The following is a 27,801-nucleotide window of genomic DNA, read 5'->3' on the forward strand; positions in this document are numbered from 1 at the left end:
ATTGGTCACATTACTCAGTTAGCTTCATGATCATTAGCATCTGTATTTTATATTTTTTCTGCACCAGATTGACATGACTTGGACACACTTCAACTTTTAAAATATATTTTATTTGCCACAGAAAAATAAAGTATCCAACAAAACCAAGAAGCATATCTCTTAATTTCACCAAGCCATGGAGTTATTTTCAATGGAAAATAAAATCAGAATTGGAAATGCTGTATTTATATAGCTTTTTTCTTTTTTTCCAAAAGTTATTTTTTAGGGACGCCTGGGTGGCTCAGTCAATTAAGAGTCTGACTCTTGAGTTTGGCTCAGGTCATGATCTCAGCATCATGAGTTCAGGCCCCTGGTTGGGCTCCATGCCCAGCGTGGAGCCTGCATAAGATTCTCTCTCTCCCTCATCTTCTACCTGTTCCCTGCTCTCTCTGTCTCTCTCTTTCTCACACACACACAAATATATATGTATACATATATACATATATGTGTGTGTATATTATATATATATATATATATATTACTGTTTTTGGTTTTGACAAGTCTGATATTATTTACTGACAACTTTCATAAATATTTTCAATGAAATATTTTAAATACTTTTTAAGTAATAAATCACCACATAATATGAATCAAAAAGGAAGATAGATTAAGTACAATTGTGATTTTAATGAAAAAAATCTTTATAAATGGGTGAAGGTGCTAATGCTAACATGACATTTTGTGAGCAGTTAAAAAAAGCGGATGCTCAAAAACTTGAAATGCCCTCAAGCCAAGTTCTTGATTATAAGCACTCATAATACCAGCCTTATTATGCACAGGAGGATAGTTAAGGAAGAGAAGTGGAGCTTAGTTTACATGCTGATTTCTCAAACCTTCTGATAACCTAAGACCCATGGTGGGTGGACATAAGTAAAGTAATACCTATACGTGGTGTCTTACACATTAACTCAGCCCAAGTTCTGCTCATAGTTAAAATATCTTAAAATTCCAGTTAATGGTAGATATCAAATAGCATAAATAAAGAGCATGAATATTTCTGGAGGTAGGAACCTTGGTAAAGTTCTGTTTATTCATTAATGGTAGGGACTGGGCATCTGAAAGAACCAGAAAAAAAACAGGAAAAATAAGATATACTCATAAAGTTTGCGAACACCAAAGAAAGAGAGCGAGGGGGAGGGGAAGGAGAAAAAAGGGAGAGAAAGCAACATAGATTAAAAAAAAAAAAGTCAGAGTTCAGAGTGTACATAGTAGACAGTATGACATAAAGCTTAGGTGAATGCACTGTGAGATGAGATTGCCTGTGTATGAATTTATCCTTTACCATTTGACCTTGAAAGTTATTTATCCTCTATGTGCCCCAGTATGCCAATTTATATATAAATTGAAATCAATAATACTACTTCACAGAGTTGTTGAGAGGGTTATTGTGGGGAATCAAGACAAAAATGCACTGCAATGAATGATTACAATGAATATTAAGATATTTAAGGATATGCGGAATTCTGAAATAAAGGAAGCTATCTACTGAAGCTTTAAAAAAAAAATTAAAAGCCTGTTTTGGCAAGTTAGATTGGTAAGGAGAACTGCAATGAAATACTGACTGGGTGTGAAATTGAAATTAGATAACCCTATTAAACATAAGATCTCAGGGTGCTTAGGTGACTCAGTTAGTTAAGTATCCAACTCTTGATTTTGGCTCAGGTCATGATCTTGGGGTTGTGGGATCAAGCCCCATGTCAGGCTCTTTGCTGGACATGGAGTCTGCTTAAGATCTCTCCCTTCTACTCTGCCCTTCCCTCCCACCCTCTCTAAAAAAAAGAAAAAACCTCATTGACTATATCACTTCCTATAAAAGGTCAAAAAACTGATCTAGTACAAAAAAAAGTAGAAAAATATTCATATAATCAAATATTTAACTTGCTTCAATTTTTCTTTGACAAAGTAAATGTCTTTTGTTATGCACTTCCTCAATTATGCACTAACACAATAAGATTTAACATAATTGTGTATTGTTTAAAGTAATTTTTCAATTATCTCTACACAAAGAATGTGTTCCAAAATTAGTAATGTAAGTTGACTCAAAATTTTCTTTTATAATGTTCTCCAGTTATAATTTATGGCAAAATTATATTGGAAATAACCCCAAATAGTGGAGTTAATGTTTCCGAGGTTACAAGCTATAACACAGGATATTTTCTTTGAATTGATGCTTTCACATTTTATTTCAGTTTTCAGTCTTTCTCCTTTTTAAAGTCTCTGTGTGCTTTCTTCAGGTTAGGCTGCAAAATGGAGATGACAGAAAAGAAATATCACATTTGTAAGATAGATGCAAAAGATAGTTGAAAGTGGTTTTCAGTAACTCTTGAGTTCACATCAGGTTTTGTGGATGCTGGAGATTGGACCTGATATGTAATCAATCTAGAGAAAGGTAATTCTAATATTGCTAACTAATAGTTCCATTATCAGTAAATTCTTCTCTCTTAGTTATCTATTTCTGCATAACAAATTATTCCATATTTAGTAGCTTAAAACAACATATATTTATTTTCTCCAAATTTCTGTGAATCAAAAACATGGGTACAGTTTATCTGGAGCCTCTGCTTCATAGTCTGTCATGAGGCTGTAATCAGTATGTCAGCCCCAGGGTCTGTGGTTCCATCTGAAGGCTCAACTGGAAAAACATAGTCTTCAAGCACGTTTAGGTGGCACGTGGCAGGATTGAGTTGCTCAAGGGCTTTTGGGCAGAGGGTTCCTGATGGCTGTTGTCTAGAGACTACTCTCAGTCTCTTTCCATGGTGACCTCTTCTTAATGCAGCTTACTTTTTCAAAATGTATGAGCAAAATGGCAATAAAAGGAATTTGCCATCAAGAAAGAAGTTATAATCTTTTGTGACCAAATCATAGAAGTGACATCTTAGTACTTATGTTGTATCCTGTTGGTTAGAAACAAGTCACTACATTTAGCCCATACTCAAATGGAGGGATTCCATAGTGTGTTAATACCATAAGGAGAGTATTGCTGGAGGCCATCTTAGAAGTCTACCTACCACAACCTCCATCACAGTATTACATTATCATTGCTCTCTTTCATGAATTAAAAACAACTAATTATCTACCACTAGCTCAGCTACTCCAAACCCTGTTGCCTCAAAAGCAAAATGAGAAGGAAAATAGATATTTTATTCCATTAAATTGTTTACTTATACATTTAGGCCTCAGAGATAGTGATTTAGCAAATCTTATTCTGGTTCTGTGAAAGGTCTTTATCTTATTGATCCCTCAGCCATATTTAACTTTGTTCCTCTACTATGCCCTGCATTGTTCAAATGAAAGCTTATCTACGTGAAAGTGAGATTCTTTGCTTTTGAGTTATAATACATCCAGTTTTCTGCCCGGGTAGCTAATGAGGAACTGAGGAACTGACGTCTTCTGAAACAAAGCATTTTCATAACACAGCATTGCTAAATTACATAGATACAGCATTTAGCTGCAGGAAACACCCTGCTTCCCAGTGAGATCCACAGCCTACATATGTCAAATGGCACTTCTCAAGTTTGATTGGATGTGCAGATCTCCTTTTCTAGATGAGTAACCTCTGACCGGACTTGAGAAGAAAGATAAATCTGAATTAAATTTCTGGATCAACTGCTTTGTAGCTTTGTGACCACTGGAGAGTAGTCTAGTCTCAAAAGTCTCCATTTCCTACATGCAAATAATATTTTCCTTTGTAATAAGATTTTTGTTTAATTAGATGGCATAATTTATATAGTATCCTTAGCACATTATTTAATAATTTAGGTATCATCTTCTTGACTTAATTGTGCCATATACATGATTTGCTAATTTTTTTGATTTTGTTTTGCATAGACATTTTGGTGGTAATTTTTCAAGACAAACTTCAGACTGTCTTTGTTTTTCCAATGACTCAGGGTCAACATATAGACAACTATTATATTTGTCACAACCTGTTAAGTATTCATTCCATATAATTTGAGCATTTACTATATGCTAAGTGCTATTCTGGCTTCTAAAATACACAGATATCATTCTGGCATTGACCACCACCTGCAGGTGTTGGTAGGCACTAATCTCTGGGGCCAATCCTGGCCTTAGAATAAAAGGATGTGAGAAACTTTTTTACCTACTCATAAACTCAGCATCCTATTGACTTCAGTACTAAGTTTATGTAATATTTGTTGGTCAAAGTTTTTTTTTTTTAAGATTTTATTTATTTGACAGAGGGAGACACAGTGAGAGAGGGAACACAAGCAGGGGGAGTGGGAGAGGGAAAGCAGGCTTCCCGCTGAGCAGGGAGCCCGATGCAGGGCTTGATCCCAGGACTCCGGGTTAATGACCTGAGCCGAAGGCACACGCCTAATGACTGAGCCACCCAGGCATCCCTCGTCAAAGTTTTTATATGTATATATCTAAGTCTAGTAATTTAATTTTTGTCTTTCCTATGCTTGTGTTATGATAGTATCCTCTAATACTTAGTTTCCTAGTTTTGTAAATTCCTTTCGTACACCACAAATTTGACTTTTTTGCTATCATCTAACTGACCTCACTGAAACTCATAATCTATCTGAAACTATGTATAGTTCCTGCATGTTCTTTCCACTCTCTTATTTCAGAAGATAATTCATACAAAAAAAAAAAAAAAGATAATTCATCCAGGTTGCAAAACAGATCCAAGATTTTACTCATGAATTCCTAATGCTATCTTCCAATTTCTAGCTGAATTTCAAAGGAATCATTTCCTATATCTTACCAATAGGTATGTGGAATGTTGATGTATCACCAATAAATATGGTTAGCATTTATATTTGATCCCATTCTCCAGGAATACTATTAGTTGCTAGACATATAATATAGATATTAAGCTGACCCTGAAGAGTTTTGTTCCAATACACAGAAACGTTTATGGTGGCAAGTTGTGGGGAGGGAAGTTTGTATTGAGAAAGTATACTCTGATGGTATGCCATGTTTGTTGAAATCATGCTTACTATCAATTTCAATACAGAGAGGGCAACACGTTGTATATAACATGTATACCTCTACTACCAAGTCATATTTTGTCATGTTTCCATAACTGCTTCTTCAGCTGATGACTATAAAGTAACTGTCATTTAGTTCTGAATATTTACATATTTGCCTCAGTCTAGAACATGGTATTCCTTAAATATTTTTTGAAAGGGGGAAGAAAGAAGAGAAGTAGCTGTTTTCAGGGTAAAAACTGAAGGTGATGAAATCTAGGTGTTCCATATTTCCAGGTTCTCTTTTGCATTAGATACTCACTCCCCATTCCCTACCTTTTCTTATTTCTTCTTCCTTCATTTCATTGACAGGGTATATTCTGGTTCTGAATACCATCTAAAATATCAGAATCACATAAGAAAGTATAGCTTCCTTTCTTGATTCTAAAGACTCCTACAGACCAATCTTTAGCTCATATGGAGTCACTAATATGAGATTATTTTGCTGACCTATTTCTGTTATGATGAACAGTGTCACTGAAGAGTCCATTGGGTTTCCTTCTAAGCTGCCATTTGCCCTTCAATCATGGAATGCTTAATATTTTAAGCATAGCCATGTCGATAAGTCAGAGAAGACAACAGAGGGCAAATGAATGGGATGAACTAATAAAAGGAGAAAAATAAAATCTGTTAGCTGGGATTTAAGACTCTGGAGTTCTTGTCCCTGTTTTCTTCTAGACTGTATGCGTTGGACATGCTACTTCACTCATTGGATTCCTTTATCACTAAAGGAATGGCTATTTAAGCTGTATAAACTGTCTCAGCTCTCATACTTTACAACTCAATGAGTTTAGAAACATTACATCAGTTTTTAGCAATATACTCTATTGCTGATCCTTTGAGACTAAGTTAAACTCATCCAACAAGAAAGACTTGATTGGACTCTAGACTGTAAAAACTTCAATATATAAAAGTAAATTAAAAAAACATGTAAATGTACAGGTCTGTGATTCAAGAGTCTTACACAATTCAGTGCTCACCATAGAATACCCTCCCCAATGTCTATCACCCAGCCACCCCATACCTCCCACCCTCCATCACTCCAGCAACCCTCAGTTTGTTTCACAGACCTGTACCTCTGAAACAAATAATACATTATATGTTAAAAAAAAAAAAAGAAGAAGAAGAGATAGTAGGAAGGGAGAAATTGGAGGGGGAGATGAACCATGAGATACTATGGACGCTGAGAAACAAACTGAGGGTTCTAGAGGGGAGGGGTGTGGGGGATGGGTTAGCCTGGTAATGGGTATTAAAGAGGGCACGTATTGAATGGAGCACTGGGTGTTATATGCAAACAATGAATCACGGAACACTACATCAAAAACTAATGATGTAATGTATGGTGATTAACATAACATAATAAAATAAGAAAAATGCAAAAGAAACCCCACATATAAATGAATACATAATTAGATAATTCTAAAGTATTGAAATCATTGATAAAATTCAAATATGGAATGAAGATTAGAAAAGAGTATGTTATCAATGCTTAATTCATGATTTTGATAAATGTACTGTGATTAAGAGTAAATCCTTATTCTCAGAAAATGCTCTGAAAAAATTTGAGACTTAAAAAAATTCAATGATTTTTTTAAAATTTGTTTTTATTTATTTGAGAGAGAGAGAGAGGTCGTGAGCAGGGGAGGGGCAGAGGGAGAGGGAGAAAGAGAAGCAGACTCCCTATTGAGCAGGGAGCCCTACCTGGAACTCAATCCCAGGACTTTGAGATCACGACCTGAGCCAACCAGGTGCCCCAAAATTCAGTGACTTTTAACTAGGGAGAAGAATAGAGAGGAGCACAGCAAAGAGCATGTCCAGAGGATCAAGAATTCCAATAATACTGCAATTTCTGTTTCCAATTCTAGAGGATTATCTGTGTGCTTGTCTATGTGTTCTGTCGGTTTCTACATAATTTCTCATGAAGAATGATTTGTGCTTTTTCATCACTGCTCTAGCTCCAGTGGTTTCCTGTTACTCAAAGGAAACTAACAATGTCTATGGTCAATGTATGTCTATGGTGAACATACTAAGGCAACTTATAAAGACTTGGCATAAAGAATTACAACTACCTTACATTGATCAGAATACACAAGTTGTCCACTGCCTTAGAACCCCATAAAAGTTATCTGTCCACATACCCATAGTAGTCATAACTGAGCTCCCTCTACTAGGTCTTGTCAGTTGTGGGTATCACATAGATGTCCTCACTACCTGGCATTTTTAGGACCATTGTGCCGGCACTGTGGAAAAGTTGAGAATCACTCATATGAGTGCATGAGCCTGAGTAAATGCTCCAACGTCCTGAACTCCTTAGTATGAGTTCACACAGTTCTGTTTGCACAACTGAAAGGAATGACTGCTCCCCTCACCTTTGGGATTACACCTTGTCACATAGACTTTAAGACATGGCTTAGGTTTTAGAGAAACCATTTTTACTGGAAAGTCTATCTTTTGCCCTGAAAGTCTATCAGATAGTAGTCAAGTCTATCATGTTAGTAGTAAACCAGCCTTAGATTAATCACCCTGACCACATCAAATGTTGGTAGAAGGAAATAGTAACACTACCAGCTCTTCAGCCAAATGGCTTTGGTTCAAATCCTGTTTCTATCATACACTGTGACATTAGGCAAGTTTTTTTTTTTTTAAACACCTTTTAATCTCAGTTTCCCCATTTGTGTAATGGCACAAATATTAATACCTAACTCATAATGTTGAAATGAGATTTGAGGTAGTATATCTCAAGTTTATAGAAGAGTACCAGTAACAATATTAAGTCCTCAGTGCATTAGCTATTGACCCATTTAAAATATTTCCCTTATATTTATGACAAGACTGATTCCTATAATTTGTATTATTTTCAGTAATCTCAAGTTACACAAAAAATACAGTCTGTTCTAAATGGCAGCCTTAACACTTTTTGGATGCAACAATCTTTTTTTTCTTTTTTTTTAAATTCCTCAGTTTAAATTTCATTAGCTTTTCCACGCATAATGTAAAACTGAGCTAAATCTCGTCTTCCAGGCCACTGTTCTCTAAGACACAGCCCAGATTGGTCATGCTCCTCACAAAAGTGTGACCTAGAACTTTCTGAAAATGGACTTTCATTATATCTCCCTTTTTGGATGCCACACTTCTGTTTCACAACCCATCTATCAGCCTCTATCAGCTGTTTAGCACTGTTTTTTTTTTTTTTTTAACATTGTGCAGCTGTTTTCTCCTCTGCTGTCCTAACACTTACCTTTTTCCTCCTAAACTCACAAAACTGATTTTTTACTTTATGTCTAAAATTGTGGTTTACTTTTTCTGACTCAATTTTGTTACTACAAAAAAAGAAAAAAATCCTGTTACCTGATCTTATAGGTCCCTTTCTGTTCTGAAATTTCTTGATCTAGTATCTTTATATTTATCCCTATTATAATTAATCATATTTGGCCTGGCCCTCATTTCCAGCAGGTGGAGATACAGAGCACTGATTCTGTCAAGTAACCTAATACACCGATTCTTCTTTTAAGTGCTATGCTCTAAGAAATTTAATCATAAGCCATCTATAACCTCAAATAAGACAATGGTTAGGAGAGAATATTGGCAATACCAAGGGCAGAATCCAAAGCAACCCAATTACCTTGTCTGATCATTAACCATCTCTGCCCAACATCTCACAACCTTAGAATACCTACTATGTGTTCTAGGTAATAAAAACATCATTGTTATTTTTTATTTCGTGACTCAATGTTTAGATGAAACCCCAGTGCTGTTCCTTCCTTAACTGTGCAAGGTCATATTTTCTTATCAGATTTTTGGTACTAATGGTAAGCATTAGTTGCATGTTTAAGGAAAACATGCCTCGTGAATGTAAAGTCAAATAGGAAAGTCTGCAAAAGTCATCAGACACAATGTTAATCAGTTTCAGCTGGGTTTTAACCATTTTTATTTTTTATTTTTTTAAAGATTTTATTTCTTTTAGAGAGGGAGAGAGAGAGAGAGAGAGAAAGAGAGAGATTGAGTGGGGGGAGGGGTGGAGGGAGAGAGAGAGAATCTCAAGCAGACTCTTGAGTGGAGCCGTACTCAGGGCTGGATCTCACGACCCTGAGATCCTGACCTGAGCTGACATCTAGAGTTGGATGTTTAACCAACTGAGCCCCTCCCAGGTGCCCCGGTTTTAACTATTTTTAAAAATTATTCTTGAAGTGATGAGAAAAAAGACCTTGTCACAAACAAAGCCAAAGGACAAAATAACAAATTTTCATGGAGAAAAAAAGATTTCTAGATTCTGTGTCCTTGCCTGTTTTGGGAGAAAGTACTTAAGAAGCAGTGGTTGTGGTCTTTCCTTTCTACTAAATACACTGTTCCATGCCTTGTGGCATAACAGAATCAAAACGCAGATGCTCCACCACTTTGGTGAGGACTGAGAATGTGTCACCATGGCCCTAAAGAACTATTATTTGATCTTCTCTTCCTCTCTTGCACATATTGGCCTGCATTTTCTGTTGATTCTTGATGTCTGTAAATAAACCAGTATAATAAAAAGGTGGAGAAAGACCAGCATCTGGTAGGGATGTTTATTGCCAGGTGGCTGACCTTCTCTTGCCAACGTAATTTACTTTGCTAGTGTCATTTATTTTCTTTCCTTTTTTGGAACATACAGCAAAACACTAAGTAATTCTCTGAATTGTGAAGTAGCTCTGAGATGATGATAATTTTCTTTTTATATTTATAAAGGGCTATTAGGGTCATGAGGGATGGGAGAAAGGACAATATTTTTTGAGTCCTTCTATGGAATAGATGATGAACTTGGTGTATTATATATTATCTCATATAATTGTAAGAGCTACCCTACATCATGGTAAGTATCACCTGTGGAGAAACTGAGCTCAGAGAAGTGAACTTTTTGGCCTAATCTCATTAACTTATAACTACAAAAAACTGGGATTTGAGCATAAGTTTTCTAGGCCCTATAATCCATACATCTTGACCTCTTTATATTATATTCCTGCTGTAGATAATCCAAACCTATGCAATACCTTTAATTTCCAGGCAACTCATTATTGACAATTATTTGCTATTTCCTAAAAGAAAAAGAACAACACCTGATGCCTTGTGTTTTTTCCTACCAACTTGCTACCAGGTCCTGGAATAATTGATATCTCCAAATAAAAATCCTAGTTTTTGGGCACCTGGGTGGCTCAGTCGGTTAAGCGACTGCCTTCGGCTCAGGTCATGATCCTGGAGTCCCGGGATCGAGTCCCACAATGGGCTCCCTGCTCAGCAGGGAGTCTGCTTCTCCCTCTGACCCTCTTCCCTCTCGTGCTCTCTATCTCTCAAATAAATAAATAAAATCTTTAAAAAAAAATCCTAGTTCTTTTCAGGTCAAGATTTAAACATGTAGATATACATATGTGGATTCTTCCTTTGCTACCCTCTTACATCTAGGAAGGATATTGGCATTGTGGTTCCCATTTCTAAGTGTTGCTAAGAAAATATATCTGGCTCTCTATGTTCTACATACATAGTGGATTTAAAACCTTTGGGATTAGATGGTTCTTTGGCCAGTGAAACATAAGATTAAGTGGCATCTGTTGTTTCTAGGTATAAGCTTGAAAAAAAAAAAGAAAAAAAAAAGAGGTAGTACCCAATTCACTCCTTGCTATTGTTTGACTAGTGACAGTCAAATTGAGCTGAAGCTTTTTCAGCTTGGGTTTCTGAGTGACTGCGGTGAGCAGAACTCCTTTTTCAGTCAGAATAGGTTAGATTTTGCTGTGCTAATAAAGCACCCCCAGACCTTCCATGGCTTAGCCCAATAAAGGGTTATTTTTCGCTCCTATGATGTATTCATGGTCTGACTAGAGACCCTAAGCATGTTTTAATCATCCTTACATTGTTACCTGGACCAATAGGGCTAGCTACTACCCATTATACTTCTTACAACTGTGGAAGAAGGGAAAGAGACCACAGAGAAGTGCAAACCGGCTCAGACATTTTCTGTTCACTTTGCTTTGGCCAGAGCAACTTATATGGCCATGCCTGAGTTCACTGGGGAGGAGATACAGAATTTTGCCATCTGCCTGGAAAAAGGAGCACCAAATATTTGTGAACAGCCTTAATGACAACCACAACCTCTAGTCTACCCCCTTGTGTTACACATATAGCATAGTAAGAAATGAACTTACATGGGGTAATCCAGGGAGGTGTTGGAGTTATTACTTAAGCAATATCAGCCCAATTGGACCCAAATAGTCATCAGTAAAGAACAGTTTAAGAAATCATATTTCACATATAGTAGAAGTTGCCAATCCTGGGTACACATTAGAATGATCTAAAATGTTTTTAAAAGTATTAGTGTTCAAGGCTCACCACCTACCAATATCATTAGAAACTTAGGGATAGCCTGGTAAGGCCTGGGCCTTGGTATTTTTTTTAAAGCTTCCCAAAGGGGTAGCTCAGTTGATTAAGTCTCTACCTTAGGCTCAGGCTGTGATACCAGGGTCCTGGGATCGAGCCCTTTGTTGGGCTTGCTGCTCAGTGGGGAGCCTGCTTCTCCCTCTCCCTCTGCCCCTCTCCCCTGTTTGTGCTCTCTCTCTCTGTGTCTCTCTCTCTCTCAAATAAATAAAATCTGTAAAAAATAAATAAATAAAACTTCCCAAAGGATTGTGGTATGCAGCTGGAGCTGAGAATCTTTGATATATATAACCGAATATTGGGCATATGATATAGAACTATAGGTGATGATTTGTAATTATGCCCATTATCTATAAAAATCTACTTAAAGTTTAAAAGCAAGTCATAAAATATTTTGATATCTGCTCTATAACTGTACCTATTTTTGTTTAAACATACAGAAAAGTTTAGAATGCTACACTGTCAAATATCACATGCGTTTGCCCCTGAGGCATGGTTAGTCCTTTTCATGAATTACTATGAGGAAGAAGAAAAGGTTTTAAGTTACACTTAGTTTCCATTGTCTTTGTTCTAAGTTTTGATTACTATTTTATGCTTCCATAATCATAATCTTGTTACATAAGTAAAACTTTAATGCCCTTTAATTTAAAGGGCAAAATATTACATAATACAAAACTATAAAAGCATGCATGCCGTATTTGTAAATAGGGAACTATAATGTTAAAAAGATGTCAATCTTCAGGGTGCCTGGGTGGCTCAGTCAGTTGAGCATCTGACTCTTGGTTTTGGCTCAGGTCGTGATCCTCAGGGTTATGAGATCGAGCCCCAAGGTGGGCTCACTGTGGAGTCTGCTTGAGGTTCTCTTTCTCCCTCTGCCCCACTCCCCACTCACACATGCTCTTTCTCTTTCTCTAAATAAATAAATAAAATCTTAAAAAAAAAAAGATGTCAATCTTCACCAAAGTAATTAACAAATGGAAAAAACAAAATTCTCAGATTTCTTAGGGATAGTCTGAAGAGAACTTAATTATTTTAAATCTTATCTGGAAGAATTACCACTTTTAAATACATCAATTTATTTAAAATTTGAGAAACAAGTATCCTAAGAGAATTTTCATCCTCGGTTACTAAAACATTATGTATAGAATATTGAAAAGACTTTTGTATAGCTGTGGGAATAGAAAATACATAAATCAAAAGAAAAGAAATGGTTGTGGTAGATCCCCAAAATATGTAAGAACCTAGAATGTGGTAAAGGTGATATTTCAAAGTATGGAAAGAGAATATATACAATACTGAGAAATTTACACTGTTGAAAAATAAAAAGTTCTTATTCCATGCTGTATACCAAAAATCCATCATTATTCAAAATTTAAATATGAAGCACAATCTTTAAAAAGTAAAACATAAAAAAATAAAAGTAAAACATAAAGAGGAGTAGTTATATCATCTTGGAAAAGAAAAAGGTTTTCTAAAAATAGAATCAGGGAAAGAAGCTAAGTCAACTATTTACACACTTGTAAAAAATCAAAATCTAAAATACGTGTCATTATATATCACAAAACATAATCAAAGTCCATTAGCACCGTGATGTATTTAACACATTTTAGGCAAAATATTAGTAATCTTTACTATAAAACTCCAAGAAATTATTGGAAAAAGTTTAACAAATCAAAAAAATGTGAACAGATGAATAGACAATTGGCAAAAGAAATACAAGATTGATTCAATATCTGTTAGTATTTATACTCTGCCTTTTATGATCGAGACACTGTTTGAAGCTCAGCAATAGACTAATGAACATGATAGAACCCATGCCTTCTGAGTGTATATTCTAGTAGGGGAAAGTAAAATAAATAACCAAGTGTGTCGTGAATGTAATGCTGAATAATAAAGCAGATTATGGGCATTAGGATATATGCTGTGGGATTTAGGAGTGGCTAATTTGTATGACGATCAATGAAAGCTTCACTGAATATAGTAAGTCATTGAGTCACATGGGCAAAGTGCTTCCCAGACAGAAGATACAAATGTGATCCCTGAGGTTGAATATGCTCACTGAGTTTCAGGGACAGTGGCATGATCCCCTTGTGATGGAGTTGAGTCTGGGGAAACGGTGAATACTAAAGTGTTCTGGAGATTTGTGTAGGGACAAAGTGTGAAAGAGTCATACAGAAGAGGAAAAGAGTGAACAGGCTAGAACAATAGAGTGAAATTGTCAGGATTCGATAAAGGCACACAGTTCTTAGTGGTCACACATTGAAAGTGAGCCTAAGTGTATTTGCTTTTCTAGCCATGTTCAGTTGTAGACAGAGATCTATATTTTTCCAGAAGGATCGTTATTTCAATATTCCGCATAATAGGAAAAATATTGAAAGCCAACTAAAATAGTTTCCAAATAACCTATACCAAGTGTCCAACAATAGGTTGGAATAAATGCCTTTGATATGAATTTATCTTTGTTCAAAGACTTGGAAATACGTTCATTTGTATATGTGCAGGTATATGTGTATGTGTACATAAATATACATTAGAAATAGATATATAAAGGGTTAGAGTATAATTTTGTTTTTGAAATAAATTTTGTGTTTAGTGAAACATATTTATGTTATATTTGTATACATATGTAGATATATGCATATATGCTCTATAAACATGTATTTTATGTATACATTATATACATACACATACACATGTATATAAATTTATACATATATACACACATATACACATAATTATATACATATAAGATACATGATACTGGAGTGATATAACAAGGAGGGTTCAATACAAAGATTAATGTACTGCTTTGATGCTTTTATGTGACTTATTTCAAGTCTCTGGCCTGGATTTTACCATTGGTAAATTTTAGGTGACATGTGCCTGATAGATTTGTGGAAAAGGTTAAATAAGATACCTTATTCAAAGGGACCAGACATTCTGACTCTGCCAATTACAGATGGTGTAATTTCCATATTTGAAAGTCAATCTCCCCCACTGCAAAATTCAGACTTCTCTACTCTTCAGATTTTTGACAGGAATAAGTGAGATAAAATACACGATCTGATATAATCCTTGGTCTGGAGTATTACTTAAATTGTAATTTTCTAACCAGATTTATCAATTTCCACTATTAGGTAGACTGCGTTAAATTTCATGATTATCTTCTGAAGTTTCAAAGGGTGCTGCAAATACTACATATCTATCCTTTATGCTCACTGTTTTATGCCCAATAATTGTCCTTTTCCTTTTTTTTAGACTCTATTTTCTACCTCCCTCATAATGATCCCTATTTTTCTTAATGTGTACCCATAGATAGTTTTATTGACTAGGTATTCTATGGAGGAAATTCATTGCAAAAAAGCAAACTGAGTAAAACAAGAGTTTATTACCAAAGAATTTTTGATTTTTTTTTAATTAAGTGAAAATCAGGGAGCATGGACATCCTCCCACCATCTGAAACAACATGGCATGGCCAGTTGTAGTGGCAGAAATTCTGGTGTCCGCATATGATAGAAGTATAGCATTAAAATAAGAAAGGAGTAAAAACAGAAAATTCATATAGGTAGTGGATATGGGGGATTTTAATTTGCTTTCGTGTATTTTTTTAAAGATATAACATTTTAGAGAGTGAGAGAGATCATGAATGGGCAGAGGGTGTGAGGGAGAGGAGAAAGAGAACCTCAAGCGGACTTCCTGCTGAGCAGGGAGCCTGACCCTCCCACAATCCTCAGATCACTACCTGGTACAAAATCAGGAGTTGGACACTTAACCTACTGAGGCACCCAGGCACCCCTGTATTTTCATTTTTTATTATGTGTGAGAGTTATCAAGAAAGCTTGTGAGAAACCATGGAGTTCTAGAATATCCTAAAAGGGAAGAAAGAAGATATTAAAAATTAGTATTTCTGTAAGTTATAAATTGGTTAACTTTTAATCACATTTGAAGTTCCAGTTAATATTGGAAAACACTAACCAGTTTAAGTTCTTTTAGTTCTTTTGGGTTTGCTTCTTCCTGAGGGAAGAAGATATTGGGTCAGTAAAGGAGCAGGAAGTTGACCCATAGTGGTTTAATTTATATTTTAGAGTCTGCTTAGAATTGAATGTCTAAGATGAAGTACCTTGCTGAGCCATTTTTACCTTTAAATACCTGCTTTAATTATGGTATAAAGTTTCAATTTTATATGGGCTCTTATTATTCTTCGAGTAAAATCTCAAAGACTATGTAGAGACAAAAGTTAAGTCAGGATTGAATACTGGTGAAAATGTACATTTTGTGATGAGATGATTTGGGTAGAAATGAAAACTAAGTTAATGTCATTAAGAATTTAATTTTTAAAATTATTTATTTATTTATTTTTTAAAGATTTTATTTATTTGACAGAGAAAGGCACAGCGAGAGAGGGAACGCAAGCAGGGGGAGCGGGAGAGGGAGAAGCAGGCTTCCCGCCGAGCGGAGAGCCCGATGCAGGGCTCGATCCTAGGACCCTGGGATCATGACCTGAGCGGAAGGCAGATGCTTAATGACTGAGCCACCCAGGCGCTCCAAGAAAAAAAAATTTTTAAATGGTCATGAGAAGTTGTAAAGTGGCAATCTTTTTCACCTACACAGTTCCTTCAAAATCTGTGTCCTTTTTTGGAAGGCATGAGAAGACAATTACAAATCTACTTAAATTAGTTCAAGTCTGCTGTCCTCTTCCAGGGAAGAATAAATACACGGAAATTTTCATATCACAGTGGGACTTACAGTTAACTGTTACTATGGATCTGTGCATCACTTTTGTCCATGTCATAGGACAAAGAGAAAGTAATAAGCATTGTATAGTCCATTAGAGTATATGGACAAGGTTGTGTCAGCTCAATGCAACAAAATTGCCTTCAGCTAAAAGCTACCTCAAGAGTTTGCCAGCTCTCTCTGAGGACTGAAGGGAGAAATATTTCGGCTTGTATTAATACCTTCAGAACAATGGTTTGGAACACTCCCTCACAAAGGTTCTAGAGAGATTTACAGAAAGTAACATCAAGGACAAAGGTTTCAAATTATGGTTAAAATTTGCTATTAGCATAATCCAGCATTAGATATTCTTTGAAGTTCATATAGCCTGATATGTGAATGGAAGCCTACAAAAGTCATTCATGGACTCAAAGACATAATAACACAATGGCTTCCATTTCCATATAGGACTCACTTCCTAGGAGATGTATTTGGCTGAGTTGATTTTGTCTACCATCTGTGTGTTGAATTTATAGGTATCTGGAAAAAGAAAAAAATGTTCTTATTCAGATTGGAAACAGGAAACAGGAAAAACTGTTATACAATACTTTTTGTAGTGTGAGAGATACTCAAAATTGAACTCCCTAGAATTTGGGAAATGCAAGATAGTCTCATGACTATTTCAACTGTGGACATTATCAGTAATTAAGGGATGATTGGCCTCATATACCATCTCTCTTCACTCGCCTTAGTCACTGGCTGTGAGCAGGGATTAAACTTGTTCATGGGCATGTTTCCTTTATTCCTTTTTCAAGTTTATGTGAGGAGGTTATCTGATAGAAAAAGCCAGCCTAAGCTGAACTTTGCTACCAGAACTGTCCAAAGGAATTTACCCCTAACCTCATCGTGCAAAGAAAAATGCAAGAAGAGAATTTGCCATTCGGTAGAGGAACCCATGCATGAGGTAGAGATTGTATCTCCTTTTTTGTGATTAGAAATTCTTGCCAGGAACTTCTCAAGAGAAAAATAAATGAGAGAAAAGTGTTTCTTCACAAGAGATCCTATGTACTGCTGTCCACGTTGAATAAGGGAGGACTAGGAGTTAACCATCCTCCAGTATCCAGGTACCATCATTATGGAGAGACGGGACTCCTGGTAGCCAGTTCTGTCAGGGAGGTAATGCAGCTATAACATCACATGCGAGGATAAAAGAAAGAGGAAAGTCAGGCAGGCTGCACTAGAAGTGTGTTATTGTGGGAAAATCTCTGGAGCCACCATGGATGATGGTCAACCTGGGACTGAGAAACAAAATTTTTAAGAATTGCTATTCTGGTTTGCTAAAATACCCTTTAATGCTCTTAGAGAGAAATAATGATAAGAAGTGCCTTGTGATGATTGTTGTTGAGTGGGATGTGAATTTTTGTAATGACTCCATGAAGGAACCAAGTCTAGTGAATACTAAGATGTACTCAAATTAGACAAACACCCCTTCTAAAGATATCCAAATACTGACGACTATCCAGTCAGCAGGAAACGGCTATTCAGAGGTTTGCTGACAGTTCCTTCTAAATCAAACCATTGTTGGAAATATTAACTAGTGTTAACTAGGTAATCTCAGAACCAAATAAAACCATATTAATGTGAGTAAATATTCAACTTGGAAAGGAAAATCCATGCCTTTGTAAATCCTTATGTTAGAAATGGTCTATTCCTACACATCCCTTGTGTAAATGTAAAAATGCAGACCCAAAGAAGTAATGATTTGTACGTATTTCATAGCCACTGTCCTGATTTAGACATCAACCAAAAAAGCTTTCTGGAGATCTTTCCACTTTTAGCAAAATTTTTACATCAACTACCTCTACTTCTTTCCTACATTTCTTTTCCCTATTAATCCCTTGCATTCTTCTAGAAAGCTAAATATTCTGAATCTTCTTTCATGGATGATTGGACCTTTAAAAAAGTTATTCTCAGTGGGTAAATTTCAATACTTCCACATAATTTTGAGCAAGTTCAAAATATAATCACAGATGTCCTTTCATTCTTAGCACTTATATCTCTGATGTTTCACCTTTTTGACATTTTAAAATGAATTGTGATCCTGGTTCAGGTGCCTGACTGACAGCACTGGAAAATATAGTTACCCAGCCAATGAAACGATAAAGCCTGTTGGAGCCTGATGTGGGCCCTAGAATCAGGCTGCCAAGACCTCTGAAGTCATTCTGCTGTGATGAATACGTGCTCTCTGGATTGTTTCACAACTTCTGAATTGAATGGTTACACATCAGGGTTGCCATTTGGACCACTGTTAGTTAAAGTTTCTACTAGTGCGCATACTAGAAATATCAAGGAAGAGCCAGACATGGCCACACCCTCAGGAAACCATCAGTCAGTTGAGGCTGCTATAAAAAACGACTAGTCTAGAAGAAAACAGGGGCAAGAACTCCAGAGTCTTAAACCCCAGCTAACAGAATGGATGGCTTGCAATAAACATGTATTTCTCACAGTTTTAAAGGCTGGGGAGTATAAGATAAAGGTGCTGGCAGATTCTTTTCTGGCAAGAACCTGCTTCTTGCTTTGCTGGTTACTTGTTTTTTTGCTATGTACTCACATGGCTGAGAGCAGGCAGAGACCGAGAACAAGCTCTGGTATCTCTTTCTTTAAGGGCACCTTTCCCATTCATGAGGGCTCCACCCTTATGACCTAATTGCTTCCTGAAGACTGCACCTCCTAATGCCATCACACTGAGAGTTAGGGTAGCAACATCTGAATGGGGAGGGGGAGTACACAAACATTCAGTTCCTAACAATGACTTTTAACTTTGTTGGGCAATTGTTTAAACAGGCATGTAGAATGGGGGAGAAAGTGCTAAAACAATGCTGGTCAAATTTTCAAGAACAAAGTACTATCTGGGGTGCCTGGGTGGCTCAGTCGGTTGAGTGTCTGACTCTTGATTTCAGCTCAGGTCATGATCTCAGGGTCCTGGGATGGAGCCCCATATCGGGCTCTTTGCTGACCATGGAGTATGCTTGAGATTGTCTCTCTCTCTCTCTCTCTCTCTCTCTCTCTCCCCCCCCTTCTGCCCCTCCCCTGCTCATGCTCTCTCTGTCTATAAATAAATAAACAAATAAATAAATAAACTCTTAAAAAAAAAAGAAGCAAGCACTATCTGATCTGCAAATCGCATCATGACCTGGTTTATACGCATACAACTTTCTGGCCTCTCCTACATTCTGCCTGTGTTAGTTCAGATTGGCAGCGTTTACATAGCTCCCAGAACTCATTGTACTGTATACATTTCCAGGTCTCCATCACAGCTGTTCCCTCACCCGGATGGCTCTACACTGTTGTAGTGGCTTTGAATGATCACCTGGGTCTGGTTTTCCATTCTTTCTGTGCACAGGAGATGGTGTTACTCATCTACATTCCCTTGTGGTTGGATGAGGCCATGTAACCAGTTCTGGTCAATGGGCTGTGGGCAGAGTCTGGCCATTTAACTGACATGGGAGGATAATGTACCTATGTGTGGCATATATTTAATTTTGTTCAGTGTGTTGTGTACAGACATGATGGATTGATTTAGTGGTGATTAAATAGGGCTTTAACTCACAGTTCCATGCCCTCCAGCTCTCTTGTGAAGTCCTATATTGAAATGGAGTTTCAATAAGATCAATGTCACCTATAATCTGAGAAACCTCATGATATATTACTGCTCTGAAGAATTTACCAGACCCAAAGAGATGTTGTGTAAGCAAGAAATGAAGGTTTTCTTTCTTTCTTTTTTTTTTTCCCCTAAGCTACTGCGATTTAGAGAAGGTTTGTTCTCACATCATAGTTCCTTTCTGCCTGATATTATTTCTCTTCTGGACTTAGAAACATATTTCAAAAGTCCTAGTTGGCTTCCCCTGTTCTGAAATCTTCCAGGCTGAGTTAGGGGCCTGTGCTTTCTGTGATCTCTTCAAAATCCATTTTCCTTATCTGATGCCAACATCCACACTTTTTTTCAAGAATATAGGACGATACCTTTTCATCTATAAAATCCATCTGTGAAAGTGTCCCCAGCTTGTGGATAGGAGCATATGATTCACACTAAAGTCAATCAGTGTAACACATTCCCTGCAATTGATTCAGATGTGGACACCTGATTAATTAATTTTGAACTATATGAATCTCAAGACTTTCTCCTAATGCTGGAATTAAAATATTTTCATCTTATTGAATGATTTGCAGCTGAAAGGAAATAACTCCAGAGCTACCTGAAGCCATTTTGCTGCCATGATGGATGTCCATTTTAAAATCAGAGGCAACCCAGGTGAAGTCAAATCACATTAAAGAGAGAATTGTATGTCCTGATAGAGAACTTACAAATCCATGCCTGAACTTTTATGTTACATGATTCAATAAATTTCCCTTTTCTTAAACGAACTTGGGCTTAGTTTTCCTTTTCTTTTTTAATCTGAAAAGCATTACTGGTATAGTTTCTTTCATCTGTAACTATAATACCATGCAGTTTCTGCTATTGGAAAATTTAATGTGCAGGGGTGCCTGGGTAGCACAGTCAGTTGATCATCCAACACTTGATTTCGGCTCAGGTCATGATCTCAGGCTTGTGAGATCAAGTCCTGCGTCAGGCTCCACTGGACATGGAGCCTGTTTAAGGTTCTCTCTCTCCCTTTCCCTCTCCCCCTCCCCCTCCTCCCTCTCTAAGAAAAAAGAAAAAAAATTAACCTGCAGTTTATTATATGGATACCTGTGTCTCCCTCTAAACCATAGGTTTCTTGAGGCCAGAGTCTATCTTGTTCACACTGTAAGACCGATGCGTGGTGGTGCCTAGGTGGCTCAGTTGGTTAAGCGTCTGACTCTTGATTTTGGGTCAGGTCATAGTCTCAGGGTGGTGAAATGAAGCTCCATATAGGGCTCCACCTGTTTAAGATTCTCTCTCTCCCTTTCCCTCTGCCCCTCCCCCCACTCTCGCTCTTTAAAAAAAAAAAAAAAGACTGATGATGCCTGGCTTACAACTGATGTTTAGTTACCATTAAACAAAATAAACCAAATGTTTACCATTTGGTTATGCAAATCATTGGACCTGAGATGTGGACATAGAAGTTTGGGGGAATGGCAGAGGCTTTGGGCTCCAGTGGGGTCGGCAGGTAGCCAGAAGAAGAAAGGATTCTACCAAGGTCATGAAAGAGAAGGGTGCTCAAAGCAAATGCCACAGATTCCCAGCACTTTTGGGGCCATTCTGACATTTAAACAGAAACTGGCCTTGTTTCACAGTTTTCAGACTGTTTAAAAATACCAGAATTCTACCACTTAATGATTCAAGAGGCCACCTCGGGTCTTGAAGAACTATGACTTGCCAGCAAAACAGGAGAGGAAAGAAGAATAAGATTATATTAAAAGAATGGAGACAACATCAGAATTGTTTGTTTGTTTGTTTTTTTCTGAGAGGTCAAGGCAAAAATTAAGACGCATTTAAGAAAACTACATCTTCAGCAGGAAATGCTTCAATATCTTTTGTCTGCTTGGGTCTTTCTCATAGATGAAGCTAATCCAATTTGAGAGCTTGGTAAAACACTGTGAATGATGCTCTCTCATTACCTGTCACCTCAGGGACGAGGCTCTTTGGAGCATGACAGAACACGTCCTCCCATTCTCAACCTGAGTCACTGTCACTTTTCTCTTTTTGACCTTTTTCAGGAACTGCAGGGGCATCATTCTTGACTGACACTGATGCAGCCGGGCACCTTGCTCCCAAGGACAGCACCCGCGGGCTCTTTGGCTGTGACTAATACTGAGGGCTTTCTTCTAACACGGAAAAAAAAAAAAAAAAAAAAAAGTGAAGAAAAATGCTGACAATTACTGTAGTGGGATAAATAGTGATGGTATCATGCCAACCAATATATACTGCTGCTGAATGGCGTCCTTTCCATTTTTTGCCAGGGCTTTCTTTTGCTTCCTTTCAATAATCATTGCATTCTTCTTCTTAAGTTGTCTCATTCAAACCTTTTACATCTTCTTCAAAACCTAGGAATTATTTATCAAACTTAATTGCCCATTTATTAAACAATATTATAACCAAGCTCTTGCTAGTTTTTTATACAGTTTCTTAAAGTATGGTCCACGGAGATTGAGCATCAAAGTTATTTCCTTTATCATATGTTTAAGGGGTGTCTGGGTGGCCTAGTCCATTAAGTATCTGACTCTTGGTTTCCACTCAGGTCATGATCTCATGGTTGTGGGATTGAGCCCTGCCTCTAGCTCTGTTCTCAGCAGGGAGTTTGCTTGAGAGTCTTCCCCGCCCCTCCCCCTCTGCCCCTCCCCCTGCTTACATGTGCGTGCTCTCTCTCTAAAATAAATAAATAAAATATTTAAAAAAAAAAATGGAAATATGGATGTTTCACAAAACCCACTGAAAATCTGGTAACTCTTAACCAATAATACAGATGACTTCTTTAAGCCCTAACAAAGTTTGAGAACTATCGATTTACTGTCTTTTTTGTATTAGGCACTGTGCTGGGCACCAGGAATATCAAAGTGAAGTGGGCATCATTTTGAAACACTTTCTCTGAAAAAAATTGACAATCAGCAGTATTGTCTTTGCAAAGTGCAATGAGGTTTAGAGCAATTAAGATTAGATATACTAAGTTTTCATTTGAGTATCTACAGTAGATTAAATATTCACCAAAATATTATTATTTTTTATTAGTATTTAGAATTTGGGTCTGTAACATTTAGGATCACTTAAAAGTCGATTCTTTAGATTTTATGTTATAGCAAAGCTATTGGAATCCTTAATACTTCATAAACATTTCAGATAAACATATTTCATTTAACTAGAATTTTTGGACAGAAATAACAGATGAATACATTTCCCTTCTCATGCCATGATGAAAAACTTTCTTCTATCAAGTGTCTCAATTACGCTCATCAATGCACAAGGAGCTGGAGTTATTAATTCTAGTAGGTATTTAGACCTGGTTCTTGCTTCCACTCAAGTTTTAAAGACATGTTAAAACCACATGAAGTAATTAAAGAACTCACTCATACAAAAAGAATATCTATGCTTAAATCTTCCAAGGCTTCACAATTAATTTTTAAGCCTCAAAGGTATGGGCTGTAAGACATAACAGAATTATAAAGTATTTATGGAAGATTATGGAAATGAAACAAAGGCATTAAAGTGGACGGATGGAGAGGGCCAAAAATATTATTTACCAAAGGAAAAAAATAAAATTCCCTGAGATTGACTGGTCTTTTCCATTTTGGAAAGTCAGATTTAGTAACAACCTATGAATGGCAGGCTGAGCAATGCTGTTGATATTTACAAGAAGTAATGAACTTCTCTGTGAGACATTATAAATAAAACCAAGCCAAATATAAGGGATAAAATGATAGAGACTGGTCAAGGTAACTGCCTTACAGGTGAACTGTCCAAGTCAAGAATGAAATTTATAATGCCATCAGTTCTCTTATGTAAAACAAAATTAGGTTTTGAAAATCTCAAAAAGATAAATTGGAAGAGTAAAATATGGAGAGTAGCTTAAAAACAAGTGGAAATATTTACTATTTACTAACAACTCTAAATATTTACCATAATTCTGAGTGTAATGTTAAAATCAGCATATTTTACATTGGAGAAGTTCTAAACTATATCACATTATACTGAAGAAGAGAAAAAAATCTTGTAACTGTTTTTACTGTTGGAATTTAGCAATAAGGAAACATGCATCCAATACAGTGTCAAACTCAAAGACACTCAGATCATCTATGTTGCCTCTGCACACATGATTGTGTAATTTTTGCACTTGGCCATAAATCTAGAATTTTTAACCATTTTTTAAAAAACTTCATTCTTTGATCTTTTTTTTTTTTTTCTTCAGAGATAGCCTTTAAAAACAAGGATTTATAGTTTGGTGGTGGAAATCTTAGTCTTTGACTTCAGATCTGGCTTCAGTTCTGCATTTACTTGCTTATTAGCTGTGTGACTTGAGGTTACCCGACTACTCTTAGTTCATCTGTAAAATGCAAACAATCCCCATAGGATGTTACGACAATTCAGTTATCATCTGGGAAGAGTGTTTTGCACATAACAAGCCCTCAGTAAACATACTGATTTTTAGAAGCACATGCAATTAGCTTGGCAGTTTCTAGAACAAAATACACACACACACACACATACCTGAAAACTCTGTGAAAGGAGTTTTTGTTTCATTAAAATAACTAAATCTCTCTGAATTATAGCCTGTAAGTATTCTTATATGCATTAGATATCCTGATTCAAACACTGGCCTAAAATTCTTAGCATACTGATTGATTTCATGTTGTAATGTTCTTTGTGGCTTGACATCTATTAACTCCAAAAGACCCCAGTTGAGGATCCACAATTATTAAGTTTTTAGTTTCTCTTTCTATACCGTGGCCTTAATAGATATGGACTGGGTTCCTTTGAGTAATGATTTAGCAGCTAATAAAATACTCCATAGCAGTTTTCGGTTCACCCACGTTCTCCATGTCCTATTTCATGTACTAGGGTGAGCTGCAGGATTTACCTTTCATAAGAAGATATGCAGGAAAGAACTGAACAAGCATATAATGTGGAAAAGGAAAGTTGCTGTGAAAGAAGTTAAAACAAAGTGACTACCAAGCCCTTTTTTATAGTTGTGTCATCATAAATCATTTATGCCCCCAGATCCTTAGTTTTCTTATTTAAGGCAAATCAGAATACTTGCTATAGTTATTTCATAGAATTTCTTAGGAGGAACAAATAAGGCAATGCATATTTAAAATTGCATAGTTCAAATCAAATAGAAATTGGTCTTATTGTGATGATTGTGTTTCTCATTTATCCTGAAAACTTTCCTGAAAACTTTCATTCACTTCGCTCATGTTATACTTATCACAGAATCTTTATAAGATTGCTTTTACTATCCCCTTTATAGATTTTTGTTTTTAAAGGATGAAGAAATTAAGTCATTTTATGATAAGTAATGGAGCAGGGCTTCAAACGAAAGTTTGTCTTACTTTGAGGTTTGAGCTCTTTCCTTCAAGATTACCTCTTAATAAGAGTTCTGTTATAGGGGAAAATACATTCCTTTTTCCATTAGTATAGAAGCCAAAATTCAAGGTTTCTGTTGGGAATCTTGATTAGATTACTTAATATGAATTGTAAAGTTTAGGTTTAAAAAATATAACTCTTCAAACAAGAGATATACTACAACACATTGACATATTATGCTAGCATAGTTGTTAGGAAACATATCTTGAAATCAGACTTAATTTAATCCTTAACTACAATACATTTTTAAACTAATTTTTAACTTTTTTTAAAACTGACTATACTTAAAATAGGTGTTGTGGGAATGGAATTAAATGAGCTAATCCACATTAGCTAGGGTGCTGGGTCTATAGTAAACAGTATAAATTAAATAACATTTTAATACTTATAATAATGTCTGCTACACTGAAAATGATTTTTTACTTAATAGAAAAAGGAAAAAGGAATGAATAGAGATAATATGCATTTACCCATTCCATTTCTTTTCTTTGACATCCAGACAGGTATATTTCATCTTCCTTAGCCAGACTATTTGATTACCATTTAACCAAGTCTTGGCCTATGGAATGTAGGTGGAAGTAAAATAAGCCAGCACTAGGCCCAGGGATTTAAAAATTCTCACGATTCTCTTAAATTTTAAAGGTATACAACATAAAAAGATGGAAGGATTCCATTTTGATCATCTCGTTTGACTCTTACATTCAGTCATTATACATTTCTGAAAATATGGGCATTTCTTTTTTTTTAAGATTTTATTTATTTGACAGGGAGAGATAGTGAAAAAGGGAACACAAGCAGAGGGAGTGGGAGAGGGAGAAGCAGGTTTCCTGCTGAGCAGGGAGCCCGATGCAGGGCTCTATCCCAGGACCCTGGGATCATGACCTGAGCCAAAGGCAGACGATTAATGACTGAGCCACCCAGGCACCCCTGGGCATTTCTTTTTACAATTGTTCTACTATTGTTCCTAGAAAGTCTAATGCAAGGTCTTTGGTATTAAATAATACCAAGGACATAAAAATATTTTCCTAGTTGTTTCAAAAAAGTACTTTTATAGTGAGTTTGCTTGATTCAGGATCCAAACAAAATCAACTTAATAAAACTTGTAGTGATTTCTCTTAATCTTGTTTCAGTCTAGAATAGCTCCTATGTCTTTATTGTATTGGCTTATGGAAGAGATAGAGTAAATTTTCCTGTGGAATCTCTTGCCTTCTGAATTTGTCTTTTAGCCTCCTTGTACTTTTATTTAACTTATTCTTCTATCCTCAGTGTTTCCTTTAAATGAAAGTTAAATCAAGAAGGTTGATTGGATCAGGGCTCTTTTTTTTTTTTTTAAGATTTTATCTATCAGAGAGAAAGAGAAATAGATTACGAGCAGGTTGGGGGGAGAGATAGAGGGAGAAGCAGGCTCCCTGCCAAGCAGGGAGCCTGATGTGGGACTCTATCGCAGGGCCCTGGGATCATGACCTGAGCTGAAGGCAGATGCTTAACCTACTGTGCCACTAAGGTGCCCCAGATCAAGGCTCTTTTTGTACTATTGTGCTTCCTTTTGCTTTCCATTGAGGGGGGCACAGTATTTGATGGCACTGATTTGGTGTTACTACTCTTGATCCGTGGGTTCAGGAAGTGACAGCCAGCCCTCTATTGTCGGTTTCATCCATTGATGAAAAATCCCACATTTCATGATAGTGGTTTTCTAATTTTTTTCATTCTTTCCACATTTACAAGTTGGAATTCTTTCCTTTATCAATTGAAAAACAGTTTCATATAGGACAGACAGGATAGATGCAATTTTTTTTAGTTGCTAGTGTTCTAGAGGTAATGGGTACCTTAATTTCTACCAGTGGTATTTAATTAACTGTTGCTTATTCGTTCGGAGCTTTCTCTATTTCTCTCATTTCTAGAACATAATTACTAACATATTTTGTGTACTAAGTATAGTGTATGTTAGATGTTATATATCATTACCCTAAGCTGCTTAGATCCCTTTGTAAACAAGAAAAGGTGTCTATTTGCCTGAGATGACATTTATTTATAAAATCTTTTCTGAATGATCATAGTGAGAAGTTCAAATTTGATATCCCCCCCCCCCCCAGGAAAGTCATTACAAAAGAATGTATATGAGGCCTCGGTAAGACCAACATGTGGTTGTCATAAGAGAGTAATATTTTACCATCTCTCTCATGCATTCATCAAACTACTGATTTTTGTAGCATTTGGTGTTAGAATCATCTTTGAACTGTTGGATACTTTTATACCCAGTGTTTTCTGTGTTCATTTAACCAAAAAGCACTGATTAAAAAAGAAAATAACACTTTCTTTGATCATGCAAGTCTAGAGAAGTTAGGATACGTTCAGCAATGACATTTATTATTAGCAGAGTCCAGTGTAAATCAGAGATAAATCTGACAAATTTCACGGGTTGATCACAGTGGGAATATCAAGTGTCTCAGTGTGTGATGGATTAAATGGGGGGGGAATTAAAGTTGAGCAAATTATTTCTATGCAGAGATTCTAATGTCAGACATGAGAAATGATAAGGGATATCTGGTCAAGAATAATAATGAAGCTAACACTGATCTATGGATTGAATCTTACTTAGTT

The sequence above is a fragment of the Zalophus californianus genome, chromosome 11 (assembly GCF_009762305.2).
Source record: "Zalophus californianus isolate mZalCal1 chromosome 11, mZalCal1.pri.v2, whole genome shotgun sequence".
NCBI classification, from domain to species: domain Eukaryota; kingdom Metazoa; phylum Chordata; class Mammalia; order Carnivora; family Otariidae; genus Zalophus; species Zalophus californianus.